Source organism: Pinus tabuliformis, chromosome 2_1, assembly GCF_031772625.1.
Source record: "Pinus tabuliformis cultivar Carrire ecotype Pingquan chromosome 2_1, CPIR1, whole genome shotgun sequence".
Taxonomy (NCBI): Eukaryota; Viridiplantae; Streptophyta; class Pinopsida; order Pinales; family Pinaceae; genus Pinus; species Pinus tabuliformis.
In genome coordinates, this window is record NC_142299.1 from 309622721 (window position 1) to 309643879 (window position 21159).

The window sequence follows — 21159 nt, forward strand, 5'->3', positions numbered from 1 at the left end:
CAATGATCCGCGTGAAATTTGAATTTCTGGGTTCATCTACACGGGCATAATGTCATGTCGGAATGAAAAAGGAAGAAGTAAAAGTATAATACTCTGGATGAGTTTTATTGATAGTGATTCATATCCTTTGCAAGCAGCACTCATCCTCTTTTTCGGCTCTAACGCCACCTGTATGCAAAAGCTAATTCCAATCGAAAATTTCCACAGTCTATGCTATTGTTACAACATCGATTGAGGGAGTTGGGGTTCCTTACGCCCGGACGGACCTCGGAACATGCAATATTCTCTTCTTTCTGTTGGGATTTAGTCGACCAAACGGAGATAGAATAATTGCTGGTAGGAACAGAATCATTCTATCTCGTTCCTTCTCGATACTCATCAAAATTGTATTGTTGTGTGAGAGGAAAGCTACAATAATAAGAGGGAGAAGTGTAATTCATTTAATTCTTAATATTAATGTAACATTTAAAAACATTCATAATATTAAAAAAGTTTCAATGTGAGTCATCGATAAAATATTTTAAGTAATATTCATATATGCTTAAAAATAGATTTATAACAAAAAAAACGTTTAATGTGGACAATGTAGTCTATACAATAAGATAAACTCATTAATAATTAAATGAAAATTGATTCAAACCATAAATATTTATTTAATATATATTAAAAAATAACATATATTTATATAATTATTTTAAAAATAAAAAACAATTATTTTAAAAATAATTTATTGTAAGTTTATAATTATATTATTATTATTATTTTAATTAAATAATATTTTTAATTTAAAAATATTATTAGTAATACATTTTTATAAAATATATTATTACTATTATAATTTTTTATTATTATTAATTTAAAAATATTATTAATAATACATTTTTATAAAATATTTTATTATTATTATTATTTCTTAATATATATATATATATATATATATATATATATATATTATGTAATTCATATAAATATATTAAAATATATTAATATGATTTATCCCATTAACATAATAATCGAATCCCAAGACTCTTCCATAAAATGGCATGAAAGTGCTTATAAAAGGATTCCACTTTAATCCAATTTACTTGTGATAATTATAATAATTGTGACTTAAACAAAGCACTTACTTCCACTACATATAAGTCATCAATTGAACGGTATATTGATTGCAAACACGGTCAATGTCAATTTCAAATTCTCATAGCATAACTGCCTTACCATCACATGCTAACAATTCCATTCATATCTATCTCACAAGAAAGTGAGAAAAGGTGCGGGCAATACTTCTACCCTCTTGAATTAGAGACACCTAAGCATTTAAATGTGTGCATCTTTTCATAGACTTCGTGGGAGATGGTCAAACTGTCAAACTGTAGACCTTCAAGTTGTATTAAGTTTCCAAACGAATCTGGAAGCACATGCAGACTATTGCATCCATGCAGGTCGATGGTTTGGAGATTCGTCAAGTTCCCAAACGAATATGGAAGCACATGTAGACTATTGCAACCGCGCAAGTTAATGGTTTGGAGATTCGTCAAGTTCCCAAACGAATCTGGAAGCACCTGTAGACTCTCGCACCAAGAGAGGTCAATAGTTTGGAGATTTGTTCCCAAACGAATCTGGAAGCACTTGCAGACTCCAGCACCAAGACAGGTTAATAGTTTGGAGATTCATCAAGTTTCCAAATGAATCTAGAAGCACGCGCAGACTATGGCACCTGGACAGCTTAATAGTTTGGAGATTCGTCAAGTTTCCAAATGAATCTGGAAGCACACGCAAACCACACCCGGATAGTGTAATAGTTTGGAGATTCTTCAAGTTCCCAAACGAATCTAGAAGCACCTGCAGACACAAGCACCAGGACAGCTTAATATTTTGGAGATTCGTCAAGTTCCCAAACGAATCTGGAAGCACCTTCATACTACTGCACTTGGACAGGTTAATAGTTTTGAGATTCATCAATTTCCCAAACGAATCTAGAAGCACCTGCAGACGACTGCACTGTGGCAGGTCAATAGTTTGGAGATTCGTCAAATTTCCAAATGAATTTGGGAGCATGTTCAAACTAGAGCACCCCACGAATTCAAACTCACTATGGGATGCTGCAAGGTAAGATAATAGAAGTTCGTTAAACTCCCAAAGGAATTCGGCAGGGACTCTATTTCGAAACAGGTCCTTAAATTCGCAAAATAATTTGGTAGGTAGTCCATTTTTAGATAGTAATACAAATATAAAAAAAGAAATTGTACCTCCCCCTAAGTATAAGTGTTTCAACGATTGTAGATGGCAGAGTTCGTCTGGTAAAGTTACATGGTCAGTAAAATTGACCATAATTTTTTCGAGATGGCTCAACTTCCCAATAGACTTCAGAACCTCCACATGTATAGTGTTAACATACAATTCCCTCAACTGCTCTGTTGCCTGCAATCTTTATATTATCAAAATTGGTTTGACCCCTAGTATGCTAACAATACTAAAGATCAAAGCAATTTCCGAGATAAAAACATCTTATGTCAAGAACTTCAAATGACTACCTGCGATTCATGCAGCCACAGCTTTTGAAGTCCGTAACTCTCTATTCTTAGAACTCTTAAATTCTTGAGTGGAATCCAAGAAGGTAAGCTGGAGTACGGAAAGTCAACCCAGCAGAGCCATATGAGTGACATGGCACCGTGGAATATGCTTTCAATGAATTCGCTCTCCTCAAAAAAACCTTTTGTACTAATCAGCTGCAACCCCCTCACATAATTTGTTAAACTACTGCCTGCGAACTCCTTGAGGTTTGTGAACAATGGTTGAGCCCTTTAGCAGCCTTGTGAGTGAACGGTGCTAATTCTGTGCACCTTATATATTGTTTTCTCAAAGATGTTTATAAGAATCACGATTAAGAATTGCTTTTTCAAAGATGGACATCCTTGCAAAGGTTAAGTATTCAAAACATAACACACACAACTTTGACAAAAACACTATTTTGGATATGGGTCTAAAGCTTCAAAATACATACCACTGATTTGTCAGATAGAAGCCGAAGTTCGTGGGTTGGGCACGAAAGGTTGTCCATTTTGGAGGTTCAGTCTCCGCAATATGTCTGCCCAGGTCCCTCAGGTGTTCATGCATTCTTATACAATTTTTATTGTCTACTTCCACGAGACACCTACTATCACGCCCCTACACTGGAAGTACTCTTCCAATCGGACTATAGCGAGGTGCGGAACTACCAACCATTTTCTTTTCACCAATACTTACAATTGTAGACTACGCCTAACATTCATACTTAGTTTATTTTCGTTACCAAGTATTATTATTAGCCTTTATACAGATGAAAACCCATACATATTCATCATCAACAACAATTAACACATATACAATTGCACAATAGTATAAAGGGAGGGGCAACTCCCTAGAATATGAGTCTACCCGAATCAATATATATAATATTCTTTTATAAGTACAAGTTAAATCTTGGGAAACCCCAAATTTACACTTAGCCAATTTTCAAACTTCGGCAAACTCGGTTGCCCAGCTCGTCGATGCCTCCGCACGGTCGCCGCACGACTCACCAACCCTTCGTTCACCTCGTCGCACGATCGTGTTGTTTTCCCAACTTGGGCGCGCCTCGTCGTAACCAAGTCGCGACACATGGGCACCTCTGCACGACTCACACCTCCGTTCACAACTCCAACACTTCACCCGAGTCGCCACACAACTTCACCTAGGTCGCCACATGACTTCACCTGGCTCGCCCGAACGACTTCACCCGGGTCGCCCGACGACCTCATCCGGCTCGCCCGAATGACCTCACCCGGTTCGCCCGAACGAACTCGCCCAAGTTTCCTGCCCGATGACCTCACCCGAGTTCTGCCTGAATGACCTCGCCCGAGTTCTGTGCGACGACCTCGCCCGAGTTTCTCACACGACGACCTCGCCCGAGTTTCTCACCTGATGCCCTCGCCCGAGTTTCTCACCCGACGACCTCGCCCGAGTTTCTCACCCGACGCCCTCGCCCGAGTTTCTCACCCGACGACCTCGCACGAGTTTTTCTGAACGACTTGCCCGAAGTGCAGGCACATCTCCTGCGCCCTTTGCACTTCCACACCTGCGTCCAACTTCGCACTCCAACCAACTCGTAGAAGAACTGCGTGGTGGAATGATGGCTTGTCTCCACAAACCATTCACCTATGTATATGAGTGGGTGGCAAGTTGTGTCACCCGGCCGACCCACGCCAAATGCCCGGCTGACTCATTCATGTGGTGATGTCTCGCCCAAGAGGAGGGTCGACCTGCCCAACTCGTGGGACCGCCCCCCTCAACGCTCGCCCAACGCTTATATGAACTCGTCCAGGCTCGTTCAACCTCATTTCACACATGCTCCTTCGCACGGTGGAGTCACCCTTCTCGTCGCACGGACTATAGGTCCTTACATCCTCCCCCACTTGAAGTCATTGTCGTCCTCGACAATATCTCATCCCGGCAACCACCTATCACCAAGACATCCATACCACGGCATATACTCCATCGGTATGTGATATATCGGAAGATCATCTCAATCCATGATCATCAACCATCTCGTCGCAATCTCCACATGTTGCTCTCCATCGTGGAAGGCTAATCCCTCCATCTCAAGCTACATGTCCACTGCAACATATCATGTCAACCTCATCATCTGTCGTCCTCGTGTGAACTGCTGCCATGATACTCCAACATAATGCTAACACATCTTTGTACATGCTAGCCCCCATGTTTGAACTAGTTGGGTAGCTAATCCAACTGTCATGCTCAAACCATGAGAATGCACATCCTCATGCCACCATCAGTTGTTTCTCTGAACATCCCGTCACATCACCACCTCGATCAAGAATCCATCTCCATATAAGTGTAAGCCACGCTCAGGTCCATGAAATAGCCCTCATCTCATCTGCAACATGTTGTCCATGATGTTTGGTGTCAATGTGCTGCATGAAATCAACTGCATCTATCCCAACATCATCCATCTGCAAAACATCCATCTCCTCAAGGTGAAGAGATCCTCAAACTCCAACTCTCGATGTGCCACATCCAGGTCCATGAAGCTACCTCCATCATATCTATATGTGCCATCCCTCAAGTATGCCATAGAAACAAGTATACACCTGTCTCATCTATCCATGTGCTGCCCATGATCATAGATCAATCAGCTCCCATGTGTCAAAAGTGGTTAAGTCTTAGCTCAACCCATGCCCAAGTGTTGCCACCAAGGCATCATCATCGTCGTAACTCCATCACTCCAAAGTGTCTCATATCGATCCTCCACATCAAGTCACTCTTCCAAGCCACACCCATACATGTACTCGAAAGTATGCATCCCATTCTGCATCAAAGTCTCTGACCTCAACTCCTCAATGCATCAGATCCCCCAAGTCCACCATATATGAAGCCTCCAAAAGTCACAACAATCTCATGTCATCATGAGCTCTATGTGTCATCTCCAACCAACATCCAGCAAGCATACAAGTCTCGGCCCAAAGGTCTCTGCAAGATGCCTCAGCTCTCCATGTAGTAGGAATGCTCCATAGTCTGCTCACAACTCCATCCAAGTCCATGGCCTTGTTGTACAAGAGTGCACAACCTCTCCATCGGCTCATAAGTAAAACATCTCCATGTCACACCAGCAAATCTACCTGCACAACATCCTTGCCTTGGCACTCCTCATTGGATGCCCATAAGTGACACCTCTATAAGTGCTCCTGCATAATGTCCCTACATAAGACTGCCATGCTCCATGTCTCCAACCTGATGTCCATGACTAAGTTGTCCATGTAGTCCAACCAAGTAGACCCATCACAACAATCGGTCATCCTCATCCAAGTCTGCAAATCCGGTCTAGTGAACTCGATCACCCAACCATATCATCATCACATGAGTCTCTCCATCATAGCTCCCCCACTAAAGGTTCCACCAAGACTTGCTCTTGGTCTCGGCCATGAGAAGTCCACCCAAGTATCACCATACCTCAAGTGTGTGCCCTCCTCCAATCTATCCATGAGTCATGCTAGGCACTTAGCCAATTCTCCATGTGGCTAAAGCATGACCCAATCTTCCGCAATGATCATCATGTTCCTCCCTTGTCACGGGCCTTTGTACCTTCTATCATAAGGTCACAAACAACCCCAACAAGTCCTGCAACAGTCAACAATCCTTGCTTCTCCATACAAGGTCTCATCATAGTCATCCATGGTAAGATGCTCCCCAGCATCGGCAAACTGACTTTGCTCTTCCTTGCATATGGTTCATCTATCAAATGCTCAAGTGAAACACAAGTATCAATAGTACTTACATCATGAGGCTCCTCCATGTGAGTATCCTCATTCATCCATGTCTGCAAACTGCATGATCCTGGTCCAACTTGATCAACCTCAAGTTCATCCTCCATCGTTGTCACATCTGCAACTTCCTCAAACATAACGGCTTCCTCTTCCTTGTTAGCACAATCTGCAACTTCATCCTGCTCCATTGTCCAACCAAGTTGAAGAAGTTCGTCTTCAACATTCCTTTCCAAGACTTCAAGTTTATCTCGAATCTAGGGGTTCTCTTCTTTCATCCACTTCAACCTGTATAAGATAAGCAAGAGCTTCCCTTCGCATTCTTCCAAACCTGCCATGCCTTGTCGTTCAGCTTGGCCCAAGCATAATGCTTCACCACTGCTAAACATGTTTCACCATTCACCTGAATCACCCTGATATTCCACTTGTCACCTGCAAAACTTGAACTTCCTGCCAAGTCTTTGGTCTTCGTAGAATCAGCTCCTTGATTCAGTTCACCAAGTTTCTTGCAAAACTTGGACCAGCTCTGATACCACCTGTCACGAAGTGCAGGTGTGTATCAGCTTCAACGCTTCAACACCAGCACCAGCTCCCCGACACTAGCTCTGATACCACCTGTCACGCCCCTACACTGGCGGTACTCTTCCAACTGCACTATAGCGAGGGAACTGCGTGGTGGAATGATGGCTTGTCTCCACAAACCGTTCACCTATGTATATGATCGGGTGGCAGGTTGTGTCACCCGGCCGACCCACGCCAAACGCCCAGTCGACTCATTCATGTGGTGATGTCTCGCCCAAGAGGAGGGTCGGCCCGCCCAACTCGTGGGACCGCCCCCCTCAACGCTCGCCCAACGCCTATATGAACTCGTCCAAGGCTCGTTCAACCTCATTTCGCACATGCTCCTCTGCACGGTGGAGTCGCCCTGCTCGTCGCACGGACTGTAGGTCCTTACACCTACCCTCCAGGTTCCGAAGACGAAGCCATCCTCCCCACTCCATTCCATCCCAGATTCTTATAGCTCTATCTTTGTTCTTTCCTATAAAGAAGCAGACAATGTCTAAGAAAATCTGCTTCTCTATTTTATCGAGACTATCATAGCTAATTTTGAGTGTAGCCATTATATCTTCGGGAAGAATTTTGGAGATATCGTGCAATAGCGCTTTCCCAGACTCCAAGTCTTTTCTGCGAAGAAGAGAACCAAGCACTTTAAGGGATAATGGCAATCCAGCGTAAGCATCGACAAATGCTCGAGCCACTTGTTCAAATTCTCTAGGAGGATATGGCTGGTTAAACGCATGCCAGTAGAATAGCTCTCCGAAATAATCTTTGTCGAGTCCTGTTAGCTTGAAAATGGAAGACTCTGCAATCCCTGAGCTTGTAAGTACATCCTTATTTCGAGATGTGACTAGAATTAAGCTACCTTGCTGAAGCGCATCTTTCACCAGTAAAAGCAATGCTTCCACCTGCTGAAGGTGGTCCACATCATCTAAAATTAGGAAAGCATGAGAAGATTTAAGATAACTATGGAGCTTCTCTATACCATCATCAGTGCTGCCTATTTGCACATTCACTTCCAAGCCACTAAGAATCATACTCTACACGGATTTTAGAGAGTTTCTCCCTACATTTTCTCTGACATCAAATTGAAAGTAAGTTTTCTTGTAATTTGATCTTCGACGGTTAAAGATCTCCTTTGCTAGGGTGGTTTTTCCAGCACCACCAAGTCCGACAATTCCTATAACTCTAGTCTCTCTGCTGCTTTGTTGGTCGAGTAACATCGCCCATTCAAATTCTGCACTGCTTCCACGACCTGTTCAAGGAGCTGTTGCTCATTGCTGAAATGAAATTACTAGTCAGAAATGCCTACAATATCAAACAGTCTATCAATCCAACAAGTTAAAATGGAGAGAGTAAGAGGGAGAGTTGGAGTACTGACCCATTATACGTCTTCATATCGAAACCTTTTATCTCTGCAGAATGAAAGAGAGCCTTCCTCCATTTTTTAATGGTGTTATAGTCATATCAAGGTTGAGAATCGAGCGTTCTCTTATTTTCTTGTGTTTGCAGGGATCGACCATAGACTCCCTGCATTCCCCATCGAAGATCTGCAGGCTCGACACCATAGAATACTGGAATAATTGTTGACCCTGATTCGAACATGAGCAAGATCTCATCAAGACACCAATTTGAGTCTGCATATCGGGGAGAGAAAATTGTTAAGTGTGAAGCCAAATTCACGGAGGATTCTATATCTTTCTACACCGCCATTAGTTTCTAGAATCACATGCAGGATTCTAGATCCTCCTACACCACCAGTGGTTTCTAGATCATTCCAGATCTCCATCCGAATCACACACAGGATTCTAGATCCTTCTTCTGCCTCTATAAATTTGTAATTTCTCTGGCCAAGGAAAGCAAGCCAAGGCCCAAGCCTGTTATGTAATGCAAAGTGATTTCTGTTCTCCAGTGATTGTTTTATCTATTCCGTTGTTTCTGATTGAGTAATCTTGTTGTTTCTCCATTTGTTTGTCTCTGTGAAATTATTCTTTGCTATTGCCGTCTAAGTCTCTGAGTATAAATCCGCTGTGTGTTATGTATGCTCTGAACTAACAACTGGTATCGGAGCATGTTCGAATATCCACTGTCCAAGCTGCTTAGTGCCATGCCTTACTCTCGCAGCGTTTGCTCAAACGTTGGTTGTTACCCCTAGAGCTGTTGAAGGATCTATCCAGGAAATAGCTGAGGAACACTGGAACTAAAAGATAGTTGCTGCAAGAAAAACGATGTCGTGGACCTATGTTGAAACGTGTTGCTGAAATTTGAAAAGTGGAGATTCGTGGAGATTGGAGTTGAAGCGTGGTGTTCGTAAGTTTTTTTTACATCAAGCTTGCACGTATACGTCAAGTTTTTTTCTCAAACCAACATATGTATGTGTGAAATGTGAAAAGGTTAAAACATTATATATGTTTTTATATTTATTATGAAACATTTATAATTATATGTTAGAATTTTGAAAAGTATATTTTGAAAAGGAGCAGGAATTTTGAAAAGGGTATTTTAAAAGGAGGAAGGTCATTATTACTAAATTTTAAAGAGTAATAATTAAAGTTTTATTTTTAAGTGGAGTTTTTCTTGTGTTTTGGGGCGTGAATTTGATTGAAAATGGAGACAACACTTACAGATATGGAGAAGTTGAGCGGGGCTAATTTTGCCCTATGCAAATCACAGATGGAGGATATACTGATTTTAAAGGATTAGTACTTGCTGATTGAGGGCACAACAAAGAAACCCTCATCGATGACAAATGAAGAGTGGAATAAGCTAGATAGAAAGGCGATTGCAACAATCCACCAATATTTAGCAAAGAATGTTTATTTCAATGTGTTCGGAGAAAAGACGACTGAAGGATTATGGAAGAAGCTCCATGATCTATATGAGAAGAACACATCATCAAACAAAGTGTTTTTGATGAAGAAGCTTTATAATCTCAAAATGAAGGAGGGTGCTTTAGTTGCTGAGCACTTGAATGCATTTAATATTATTACTAATCAACTTGCCTCTGTTAAAATCATTTTAGATGATGAAATTAGAGCTATTTTGCTAATGTGTTCTATGCCAGACAGCTGGGAAAATTTAATTGTAGCTATAAGCACTTCAACAACTACAGGGACCCTGAAGTTTGATGATGTCAGCAGCAGTTTAATGAATGAGGAGCTGCGATGCAAGTCAATTGCGGAAAACCAGGGAGGAGAGGCTCTAGCTCTAGCTGATCGTGGTAGGAGAATGGATCGAGGCCGGCAAGGGCGATCAAGATCGAGAGGTCGATCAAAATCAAGGAGAGGAAGGATCATCTGCTTTCATTGTGGCAAACCCGGGCACATGAAGAAAGAATGTTGATTCTGGAAGAAAGGACAAAAGGATCAGAGACCGTCTAGTACAAATCACAAGTCATCCAGCATAAATGAAGGTGAGACCACTGTTGTAGCCACAGATGGTGATGTGTTGTTTCTTGTTTCAGTAGAGGATGCATGTGTATATACATCTAGCAGTAGCTTTGATTGGATCCTTGAGTCTGGGGCATCTCACCATGTAACCCCATGCAAAGATAGTTTTGTTTCATATAATCTTGGTGATTATGGTAGAGTGCATTTGGGGAATAATCATTTTTACAGTATTGTTGGAGTGGGAGATGTCCAGATCAAGATGAAAGATGGACAAAATATATTGTTGAAACAAGACAGGAATGTACCAGAAATGGGCATGAGTTTAATCTCTATGGGACGACTGGATGATGAAGGCTATTCGACAAGCTTTGGAAAATGAGGCTGGAAAATTAGCAAAGGTGCATTTGTCGTGGCCAAAGGACCCAAGATAGGAAAATTATACACATTGAAGACACTGATAGGGAAATCAGATTTGGCTGCTGTCACAAAAGAAGGAAATTCAGCAGATCTGTGGCATAAGCGTTTGGGTCACATGAGCGAGAAGGGCTTAAAAATCCTTGTTGGTAAAAAATTATTGCCAGGTTTGAAATCCTACAATCTTGATCTTTGTGAGCATTTTATATATGGTAGACAAAGAAGGGTTTCATTCCTTAGAGGTGGCCATGACAGAAAGAAAAATGTGTTAGAATTGGTACACTCGGATGTGTTTGGGCCTGTTAACATCAAATCATTAGGAGGAGCATCATATTTTGTAACATTTATAGATGATGCATCCAGGAAAGTTTGGGCATATCCTATGAAAAATAAAAGTGAAGTGTTTGGAATATTTCAAAAATTCCATGTTGCTGTTGAAAGAGAGACTAACAAATTGCTGAAGTGTTTAAGAACAGATAATGGTGGAGAATATTGCTCAAATGCATTTAAGGAATATTGTAACAGGTTTGGCATAAAGCATGAGAAGACTGTGCCTAGTACTCCTCAACAGAATGGTGTCGCAGAAAGGATGAATCGCACCATTATGGAAAAGGTGCGAAGTATGTTGTCCAATTCCGGTTTGGAGAAGAATTTTTGGGCTAAAGCAGTGAGGACCGCTTGCTACCTCATAAATAGATCTCCAACTACAGCCTTGGATTGCGGTATCCCTGAAGAAGTTTGGACTGGTAAGAATTTGAATTATTCTCACTTGAAAATCTTTGGATGTGAAGCATTCGTACATATTCCCAAAGAAAATAGAACTAAGCTAGATGATAAATCTATGAAATGCATTTTTTTGGGATATGCGGATGAAGATCTTGGTTATCGTCTATGGGATCCAGTCAAACATAAAATTATTAGAAGCAAGGATGTTATATTTAATGAGTTAGAAATGTTCAAGAGGACTATAGGTGAGTTGGAGGTCAAGAAGGTTATTGACAGGTTTGAAGAGCAGCAGGAAAACATACCACCAATACAAGAAAATGAACAGTGAATTCAGGAGCATGAAGAACAACAAGTGGAAAATGATGAACAACAAGAAGAAGGAATCTTGCAGGAACCTTTACAGGAGATTCAACCTGATAATGCACCACCACAGTTGGTTCGCAGATCTTCTAGGCTTCATAAGCCTTCACAAAGGTATCCTCCTTCAAACTATATTTTGTTCACTGATGAAGGTGAACCTAATTGTTTTCAAAAAGCTTGTAAAGTCGAGCACAGTAAAGAATGGAAGAAGAAATGAACTCTTTGCAGGAAAATAAAACTTGGGAGTTGGTAAACCTCCCAAAAGGAAGAAAGGCTCTATAAAACAAATGGGTGTACAGGATTAAGCATGAAGGTGACGAAAAGAATGAGAGGTATAAAGCAAGATTGGTGGTGAAAGGTTTTGCCCAAAAAGAAGGTATTGACTTCACTGAAATTTTCTCACCTATTGTTAAAATGTCATCCATTAGAGTCATTCTTGGTCTAGTTGTTGTTTTAGACTTAGAATGTGAATAGTTAGATGTAAACACTGCTTTCCTTCATGGTGAATTGGAGGAAGAAATTTGTATGGAGCAACCAGAAGGCTTCATAGAAAAAGGCAAAGAAGGCCTTGTTTGTAGGTTGAAGAAGAGTCTTTATAGGTTGAAACAGGGACCTCGACAATGGTACAAGAAATTTGATTCATTCATGTTGGAACATGGTTTTCAGAGGTTGGAAGCTGACCATTGTGTCTATATCAAGAGATATGATCAAGGAAAGTATATCATATTATTGTTATATGTGGATGACATGTTGATTGTTGGGCATGATAAGAATAAGATCAATAGGTTGAAGAAAGATTTGGGTAGAAAATTTGCAATGAAGGATTTGGGACCAGCACAACAGATATTGGGCATGCGGATTATGCGTGACAGGAAAAACAAAAGGTTGTGGCTGTCACAAGAAAAATATATCAAGAAGGTGCTTGACAGGTTTAATATGAAGGATGCCAAGCCAGTTGGTACACCCCTTGCAGCCCACTTCAAGCTGAGTACTGAATTATGTCCTAGTAATGACAAAGAGAAAGAAGAGATGAGAAGAATTCCTTATGCTTCAGCAGTTGGTAGTTTAATGTATGCCATGGTATGCACACGACCAGACATTGCATATTCAGTGGGAGTAGTGAGTAGGTTCCTTACCAATCCAGGCAAACAACATTGGCAAGCAGTGAAATGGATTTTAAGGTATCTCAAGGGTACTAGTCATTATTGTTTATGTTTTGGTCATGATGAGACTGTGCTTGAAAGATTTACAGATGCGGATATGGCTGGAGATATGGATACTAGAAAGTCCACTACAGGTTATTTGTATACATTTGCAGGTGCAGCAGTGTCTTGGGTGTCAAGGCTACAAAGAATAGTAGCCCTCTCTACAACAGAAGCAGAGTACATAGCTGCAACAGAAGCTTGTAAAGAGATGTTGTGGATGCAGCGATTCCTAGGAGAGATAGGAATAAAGCAGGAGAAGTATGTGTTATATTGTGATAGTCAGAGTACCATTCACTTGGCAAAAAACCCAACATTTCATTCAAAAACCAAGCACATTGACTTAAGGTACCATTGGATCCGGCATGTGTTGGAGGAAGAACAATTATCCTTGGAAAAGATCCATACAGATAGGAACCCTGCTAATATGCTCACTAAGATTCTACCACGAAATAAACATGAGTTATGTAGAGGCATGGTAGGACTCGGTGTGACTTGATCACTCTTATTTGGCTTCAAGTGGGAGAATGTTAAGTGTGAAGCCAAATTCATGGAGGATTCTAGATCAGATCTTTCTAGATCTCTAGGATTCTAGATCTTTCTACACCACCATTAGTTTCTAGAATCACATGCAGGATTCTAGATCCTCCTACACTGCCAGTGGTTTCTAGATCATTCCAGATCTCCATCCGAATCACACACAGGATTCTAGATCCTTCTTCTACCTCTATAAATTTGTAATTTCTCTGGCCAAGGAAAGCAAGCCAAGGCCCAAGCCTGTTATGTAATGCAAAGTGATTTCTGTTCTCTAGTGATTGTTTTATCTATTCCGTTGTTTCTGATTGAGTAATCTTGTTGTTTCTCCATTTGTCTGTCTCTGTGAAATTATTCTTTGCTATTGCCATCTAAGTCTCTGAGTATAAATCCGCTATGTGTTGTATGTTATGTATGCTCTGCGCTAACAAAAATAGCAATATGCACCGAAGCTGTTCGAATGGCACTCTGGATTTGAGGAGTTATATACTCTCCTTCTTGCAATTCATCTTCGTCGAGAAATACTCGCAGTCCGTGTTTGCTAAGGCGATCATAGAGATGTTTGGCAAGGGTTTTCTTGAAGTCGGGACCCCTGTGGTTAGTGCTGGAGGATCATATGAGGTGGATGCCATGGAAGAGGGAGTAGCTGCAATAACCTCAAGAGTCTCCTCCTCGTCTGGCTGATCTCTCAAACGGCAAAGCGGCTACCCGTTGATCTCTCTTTCTCAATACTCGCAATTGAGATTTATGTTGAGCAGATTTGTTGCCATTATATACAACAAATTTTGTTAATGGTCAGGTAACGTGGGCGTCTGATATCCATTTCTGGCTCTACATAATTTATGTGAATGCAGCGCATCTCTAAAATAGAATAAACCTTAAATTATTGCAAGTTGTCACTCAGTGCCATATATACTTTGTCAAATAATTATTATTAAAATGATTCTTCGTCCGACTTATTAGGCAGGTAGATTTTGAAATTAATTATTTAAATTTTAATGGACATCGTTTCCTAACCAATAATATTTATTATTGGTTATTATATAAAATGAGTTAAAATTAATTAATTTATTAAGAAAAGGGCGGGAGTGATTTGTGAAAAATGTTTTTAATTAACAACTCTCACCGAGTGTAATAATTAAATTTGATGTGTTTAAATGAGAATGGGAGGAATGTAGGTTGAAGGAAGCAAGCGGGAACCGAGGTCAGATTTGATTGCGGCACTGCCAATTTAGAGTTAGCAGCAGTAAAAAAGACGTGGAAACTGACAGACGTGGTGACGATAGAGGCAGGAAAGTACCAGTTATGCACTGTCTACAACTGGTATCCAAAGCCTCCAAAACCGTTGCAGCCGGTAAAACGTTGCACAGCAGATTCGGTGAAATGAGTGAGGGTATAGGGGTGAGTCAAATCCGTGTGGAATATAGGGATGGCAAATCACGCGTGAAAAGACAAGGAATTGGGGTGTACAACATCCAATGTCAGCCCCTTAAGTCCAAAGAAAATGAACGCTTAACCAAGCATTTAGAGCATACCCCAAGCCCACCATTACATATTCTTAATTTACTTATAATTTAAATGTTGGTATATATTGTTTATCTATTAAAATATTTAATTTTAAAATATTAACAAAAAAATATTATTAAAAATTTATGCTATTAAATTTCTGAGTTGTCTATAATGTGATTTTTTGGAGATTCGGGTGACGGAATCCGGAGGAAGAAATTGATATTAAATCATGATTTGTTGCAGTTAAAATGGTTTTTTAACTGCATATTTGGATTCAGCGCCCTAAAAAACCCCTGGGACGCTTGGATTGTGTAGAAACTAGCTATCAAACTTGCGATTCCAATAAAACGCTGCCAAATTTTCACCAAAAAAACCCGTTAGAAAAACTTTCAAAAAATCACATTATAGACAACTGCTTAAACTTCACTGCTTATTGGGGTGGGCTTTTCCGTGATAGCTACGGGAGGACGCGTTGGATATATGCGGAGTGGGGAGGGGAGCTGTCAAATAATGAGGCCGAGCTTTGGGGTGTATACCATGGGCTACGCATAGCAGTGAGGAATGGTTATCAAAATCTGGTTGTGGAGGGGGATTCCCAACTCGTTATCGACATGCTGAGGAAACTGCAGCAAGGAAAGCCGTGGGATCAAGTTGCCAAGAGCTGGCGGGTTGCTGCTATTATACAGGATATTGAGGAGCAACTGCGAAGGATTGATTACATAACACTTGCTCATGTGTTACGCCGTGGCAATCGTGCGGCAGATTACTTGGCCAACTGGGCTACTGCTGATTCAGCTCGTGTGCTGGATGGTAGTTGGGGCTCCTCCCCTCACGACCCACGTTGGGGTGAGCTGGCCGCCATCCTCCGCCAGGATAATGATGAGGCCATGGGGGGCGACAAGACAGCATAACATTCACCATATAATGATCATGGCATGCGGGGATCGGTTTCATAAATCTCTCGGTGGTGGGATTAGGTACGACTCTGCAAACCTACCCGCCTGGCAGCTTAATTTATTGATGACATGCGCGGAATTGCCCTTCTCAAGATTGACGGCAGTTTGGGTACAGTGGTGGGTATGTGGTGGCATGGGGAGGACAGACTGCACATCATATCCCAGCTCTCCTCTTGCGACGTGTGCAAACGACATTACTTACCAAGATGATCGAGGGTGGTGGACAGGTATTAATCTCCATGCAACTGGCTTCTTCCGCCGTGCTTATATTAGGCTTCTCAGTTTAACGTCTCGCCTATCTGCTTTGTGGACTTTCGACATTGCGTTCTCTGCAAGTATGGCTGCACTTCACTCTGAGGGCCGACGAACGCGCAGTTAGGGACTGCCTCTGGGGATGCAGGCCGAGGATGAAGGTCTGCGCTATATCCCTATAGACCTCTCTGAGGACTCTGCAGATTTGGGTGACCCCGCAGGAGAGAGGTCTGGAGTTGCATCTCGCCGCATGCCTACGGGTGGCAAGGTTGGCAAGTGGGTGCGGCGAACTGAGGTTGGAGCGGCTGAAGATGTAGATGAAGAAGATAGTAGGCCTGAGGATGTTGATGACGAAGTAGTCCGTGGTGGACGTGGGCGCGGCAGAGGTCGGAAGGGATGAGGTAGGGGCCGAGGAAGGGGTCGTGGTCCTGGCCGGGCGGAAGGGGATAGTGCAGGGATTCCAGGACGGGGGCGAGGAAAGAGGGATATCCACCGAAGACTGGCGGAAGCTGAGCGTGCCTATCTGCATGATACTCATCCAAAAATTCGGCGGATTGTCGACCATCTTGAGGAGGAGGCCCTGCAGGAGCAATCCGATCCGGAGATGGAGGATTGGGAGCTTTATCTCCCTGACCCCGGCCACACCAGGGGGAGAATGTCGCTGTATAAGCAATCCCTTCATGTTTATTGGGGTCTTAAGCGTCTGCTTGCCAAGTCCATGGAACAGGTAGCAGCAGAGATGGTGGACATTGCCCAAGCCAATCTGCAAAAAGAACTGAAGAACCTCCAGATTACTCTTATGATGCAGGATAGGAAGCTGGATAAGTTGACTCAGCTCATTCGCGTCGCAGGCATTGTAAAGGTGGATCCGGATCTCCTGCCGGAAGATAAGAAGCAGTAGCGACTACGGTTAATAAACATCACTCCTGTTCTTACTTTTGCAATCTTTCCTGGCTGTTTTTAGCGTAGTTTTTCTAAGCATCGTTTGCAGTTTTTTAGGCTAGCCTTGATATGGCTGAACTGTAGTATTATACTTCTTTCTTAGATAAGCAGTTTACATACTTACCTTTGAAGTTTGCCTGGTTTCCCTTCGGGGCAGGTGTGGACATGGATGAATTTGGGTGTTTTTGCCGGGTTTCCCTTCGGGGCAGGTGTGGACATGGATGTTTTTTGATGTTTTGCCTGGTTTCCCTTCGGGGCAGGGGTCACTGTTTCTCATTGTACATAGTTTTCGCGATTTATATATTAATGAATCATACATTAGCCTAAAAAAAAAAACTTCACTGCTTATTTCTTCAATTATTTATGCTGTGCCTCTCGTTAGTCAGACCGCGAACTATACACAGTCCGATGCCAACAATTCCAACCATATTTTTAAATTGCATTGCCGTGCGTGACACCAATCGCGATGCACCAGCGTGCAAAGTTTGTTGGAGGTTCAGTGTAGAGTATAAAACATTTTTAAAAAATTAACATTAAAAAAATATATGATGTGCACGCCTTTTGATGGCACCGGAATCGTTGTACACACATAAAATATGGAACAGCATAATGTGAAATACCCAGTCTTTTAAAAATGGAAAATAAAATATGGAACAGCATAATGTAACGACTTTACATTTTGGAGTTTTGCCATGGAATGCGGAATTTGGTGATATGATGTTAAGGGATTGTGGTTTTTATTGATAATATAATAGATTTGGTACCAAGCATTTCTAAAGTTTTGGTAATATCTGAATGGTATAGATTATATAATTTTAACAAATATTTATCAGATATTATATAAAATTAAATCAATAACAAATATCTTAAAAAATGTTTAACATTTAGATTATGTATAACCTGAAACTTATAATTGTAAGAAGTATTTACTACATTTACAAAAACATATATATATAATTTTCCAAAAAAAAAAAAAAACTTAAAATAATTATGTTTGTGAGAGATTTTTCGGCGAAAATCACATGGAATACCATTTGTCGACACATTTCGAACCAACTAGTGTTGTTCATCAGGACAAGTTGAAGAAACAGATCCAGCTTAGCCAGCTAAGCTGGATCTATTTCTTCAACTTGTGCTGATGATGAACCACACTAGTTGGTTCGAAACGCGTCGACAAATGGTATTCCATGTGATTTTCGCCGAAAAATCTCTCAGAAACTTGATATGGATCACAGAAGCCTGAACTCTTTAATTAAAATAATTATACTACAACGTAGTCAGCACCTTAAATCTCAAACGCCAATTCCTTAAGTTCAAAGAAAATGAACTCTTAATCAAGCATTTAGCGCATACCCCAAGCCCATCATTATATATTCTTATAATTCAAATGTTTGTATATATTGTTTATCCATTAAAATATTTAATTTCAAAATATTAACAAAAAAGATTATTAAAAATCTATGCTATTAACTATAAATAAATAATATCATTAAAAAATTATAATATTATTTAAAAATAATTAATAAATATTTTAAAATTTAAATAATATTATTAATTAATTTAAACTAATATTTTTATTATTAAACATTAGTTTATTTGGTATTGTAAAAATATAAAATAAAACTAATACAATGTTTTATGTTCAAATTTCTAACCATATATTGAGGCCCAAGATTGTTCACCTAAACAATTATAGTGGTAACAATAAAAATTGCCCTCAGGATAGTACAAAACCATGTTATAGACTCATCTAAACACACATATAATTATCAAACCCCAAACAAAAAAAAAAAATTGTGACTAAAATTTCAACAAATTTAATATATCACATATAATTATCAAATGCAAATATATAAAAAACTTACTTAAAAACAAATTTGTGACTAAAATTTCAACATATTTAATATATGTGGAATTAAATTCCAACAAATTTAATATACAAGGAGTTTTTGGATTAATTTAATGTTCATTTTTTAAAATAGGTATTTATTTCATTTTTAAACCATTTTATTATTCATTCTTTTTATAAATATGAAAAATAGTTATAAATTTGTTTTCTTAAAATTATTATACTTTCTTTATATAATATATAATTTTTTGTATCACTTTTTTTTCCAAGAAAAATATGTTAAATTTGGCAACTAGGGCCAAACTTCATCTTGGACAACTCATATGAGGTAGCTGATATTTTTATTGGATTCCTCTCTCCGAGAGGTGTAGGATTGATCTAAAGATCATCCCATTCTTACATGTACAAATGGAATTATGAATTTATTTTGATTATGGACAAATTGTCAAGGTCGGGAAGCAAACTCATGTAGGCTCAAAAGCCCAACAGTCACCTCTATTCATCCTCAACGTTGCATATAGATACATGGTGCCTCCTCCTCATTTGGACACTTCATTCACTCACACATCTCTCTTGATTGGGTATGGATTTCTAAGGCCTCTCTCTCTCCACACGTGCGAAGAAGGCACTGTTCTTTTGTTGTCCATGCGTTGAACAACAATGACCATCTTTGACTGCAGTTTTGTGTGGGGAATTTCTGTTTGGGTAGACCACAGTTTTAGGCACGAAATCCAAGTCTATTTAACCAGCGTTGACTATACTAGAGCTTGCTGCTGCGTTGACATTTGTTGACTAGACTTTTTCAGACTATTTTTGGGCTGATTTGACATGTTATTGGAGGCCGAGTTGACCAAGTTTGACCGAGTTGTTTTGGAGGTCAAAATATCCCTTGTTGACCAATGTTGACTTTCTGGTTATGACTTTCTATTTATGTTGTTTGATTGATCAGATTTCATTGTGATTGGGCAAGTGAATATTGTATATTGTACTCTCTCTCTATGCTGAACTTTTGAAGAATTATAAGAATTGATCAAGGGTTTCCTCACATTGGCATTTGTCCCTGGCTGGTGTCATATCATGTGTCCTCTTGTCTTGGCTTGTCTTCTACTATTATTGTTTATGTTCTATCTTCATTTTACTATCATGATGATGTGATTTCTAAAATGTATATATCGATATTGGGCTAATAAAGAAATAGAAGTAAAATTACTCTTAGCATAGAACATACCATTGTTAACTAAAATTAACATGGTATTAGAGGTGAGGTGAAGACAAAGCCCAAGCAAGAGTGAAAAGAGCAATCACTAAGAGGATCAATCATTGATCAAGGACAAGATTCAATGGCCTCCACATCCTACTTCAAGTCTGATGATAAGCTTCATGATAAATCTGATTATCATGCATGGAAGATGTCTCTTGATTTGACAATAGAAGAGTAAGATGTTATGGATTATGTGTAGGGAAAGATTTCAAAACCTCCTTCAAATCACCGGCTGTTGCTAATACAAAGTACAAGAAGGGTGAAGTCAAAGCCAAGAAGATCATTAGGGATTCTATTCATAAGCATTTAGTTGCTTACATCTCTGATTTAAACACATCAAAGGAGATATATGATGGGTTGGTTGGCATTTTCAAATCTAGCAATGAAAACCAAATTCTTTTCCTCAAGAACAAGCTAAGGATATAAAGAAAGGAAGAAATGAAGATATTCAATCCTACTTCATGAGGATTATTGAGTTAACAATCCTACTTCATGAGGATTATTGAGATAAAAAATGATCTTCTTTCGATTGGAGAAGCTATTGCTGATAAGGAGCTTACTCTCATTGCCCTTCGAGGAATCCCTCGTGAATAGCACGTGTTCAACACTACTATTAACAACGACATGATTCTAGGTTTTGAAGAATTGCTGACTAGATGTTCTCAAGAAGAAACAAGGATGATGGAACAAGATATGCCTTCAAATAGGAATGATCCTACTGCATTCTCCGCTCATGCTAAAAGGAAAAACAATGCAGGTTCAAAGATGCAATGTCAAGGAAGGTCGGGTTTCAGAAATGGAAGGAAGGGAAGATGCTTCATTTGCAACAAGTTTGGTCACTATGCTAGCGAGTGTCCTAATAGAAGGGATACACCTCATGATGATGACAACCATAACAACAACAATTT

At 40.0% G+C, this 21159-nt stretch overlaps 1 pseudogene; it reads right to left on the bottom strand.

Moving 5' to 3' along the window:
• Window positions 1-1251: 1251 nt before the first annotated feature.
• LOC149200073 (disease resistance protein RPV1-like) lies at window positions 1252-14252 on the bottom strand (annotated as a pseudogene).
• Between the last annotated feature and the right edge of the window lie 6907 nt (window positions 14253-21159).